We start from the raw sequence: 2,480 nt of genomic DNA, 5'->3' as shown, positions 1-2,480 counted from the left end.
ATTCCTCTTAAGTGGCATATTTGACGTCCCTTCACCTGTAAAATTAATCTTCCTTGGCCGCCCACCTAGTCGTCGGTCCTTTGTGATTGAATTGTACTTTGGTCAATGAATTGACCCATCCTCAATATTAATCATCTCTATTGGAAACCACTTCTTCTGAGAAGTTTCCTTGTTGCCTGTTAGAGCTGAGGGCACCCTATAGCACAATGTTCCCTCGATAGCCTCATTTACAAAGCGTGTGACATTAGATGGTTGATTACCTGCCCGCTCGGCAAGCCTTTTTAGGACGAACCTTTTTCTTAATTTTTCCCTTGCAAGTATGAAATAGCTTTTTTACTTTGCAGAAGTGCATTAACTAGGTCGATGGTGCATGCATCATACAATGATATTCACCTCTTGGTTCCCTCTTTAGTCATCCAGCTAACATGTTTGCTTTCAAAAAGATTTGCGCGTGGAGCATTGGGACTGTCCATGCTGCTTTCAATGAATATCCTGATACTACCCCAATGTGAAATGTGCACCTCCCACCAGCTTAGCCATGAATCTATGTATGAAATATTTTTTACCATGCAATTTTCTAGTCGTCACCATTGTTGTATCGATTGGGCTTCAGCAAAACAGCTACCTCCTTGGATGGTACTTGTCTCCACTTCTCATACATTTCTATGTGTGTTACTTATGAGGGTGCTACTATGTACTTCACCGTGTGTTGATTCATGCTTTGCTTCCAATGAAATAGGTAAGAACTCTCTTGATCCTGCATCACATTGCCCTTACTGCCATTAAACACATGGCGCACTATATTCTTATTCGCTGCACTTTCTTATGGATTCATCTGCCATGAATCCAAAGAAACTTACTGATTCACACCCATGTTTAAACATTGTGTCATTGAGGCATTCCCAAAAGAGGTACTGTGAGTCCATGTCCTCTTCCTTCATTTTGTGTGTGGCTCTAGTGAGCAGGTCTTGCATGCGATTTCAAAAAGGAATAAAAATAAAATTCTTGCAAAACAACGTGATATGTAGCACATAATATGTGAAGAAAACACACCTTGAATCATACACATGGCACGCCATTTTTACCTAATCCATGACCTATTTATGTGATCAAATAGCACTCAAGTGCTACACAGATCTCCTGTTCCATTTTGCCTCATGCTGTTTACTAAAAAATCGATGCCTGATGATGGATCCACCGTGGACATTTTGAAAATAAAGCACTTGTCCTCTTTCTTGTACCCTATCTTGAAATTTGGCTACTTTGAAAGAAGTCATAAGTGAAATCTCATTTCAACTTAAGAATTGCATTAATACCAAATGATTCTTTGGTTAGTCCACTTCACATCGAAGAAAAAAATTGTCAAAACATAATGGATAAATTCAATAAAGAGAGCATTACAAACATAATACTTCTAAACATAAATTACATTTTGAAAAGAAAACTACTTTGCTATATGAAAATGGACAACCAGTTTTCTTACCCATCTCCTCTGATACGTCATATAGTTTCTGCTCACCAATTTTTTGTCATGTATCATTGGCTCAAAGAATAGTCCCCAACACTATTTATTTTGCCACACATCTAGACTTTCTTAGCACCTGCTTGATGGTCAACAACAAGCATTCTTTTCATTATTTCTTTGATTTTGTCCGCGAGAGATTTTGATGTGCTATCATGAATGTCATGGGAGTGCATGTGTCAATAAATTAATAACATATTGCATGCCTCATACAATGACATCACATTGTACACAAAACATTGAGAGATTCCAATGCATAGTGTAGCATTGGAACAAAAGTGACATACTACTTTGCCTAATGAATTGTCACACACCTCGCCACGTGTCGGTGCCCTCAACAAACTATTGCAAAAGTGTGCACAATTAGAATGCCCATAATTTAAAAGTTTGGAGTAAACTTCATTGACGCACTTCAAAGGATCAATGAATTGGCTTCATTGTGCAACCCCAGAGAAGACTATGTTGGAAGTTTATGGCTTTGTTGAGAGATGAGGGTCATATCGATGTTCCATTGAGTCCATTGCGTGCACTTTTTTAGTGATTCATGGGAACTCAAAAATCACGTCGCCATTGTAACTCTTGAGAATATTTGTCACTTTTATAATAAGATCAATGTTGGCGAATATGATCTTCTTTAAGGTGTTCTTCTTTGATGAGGACCTCAAAATATCCACAAGACTATTTCCACGTGTTGCAAATGGTGAAGCTTGCAAATAATCTTAGGTTGACATATGTTTCCCATGGGGAGTGCTCAAATCAATGAATTTTGTTGAGCTTGGATCCGATACTAAAGGGGTGCTAGCAAAAAGAAACTTGGGAGATGATGGCTCTGTAACATTAACTTTGTAAACACGAAACAAGCACTCCTTTAAATCCTACGTACCTTCTCTATCATGATTGACAATAGGCTCTAGATGCACATATATTTGCTCTATTCCAATATCAATAATAGCATCTA

Source organism: Adiantum capillus-veneris, chromosome 28 (genome assembly GCF_014529385.1).
Source record: "Adiantum capillus-veneris isolate H3 chromosome 28, ASM1452938v2, whole genome shotgun sequence".
NCBI lineage: Eukaryota > Viridiplantae > Streptophyta > Polypodiopsida > Polypodiales > Pteridaceae > Adiantum > Adiantum capillus-veneris.
The sequence above is the reverse complement of the archived record's forward strand: the minus strand, read 5'-3'. Positions refer to the sequence as shown.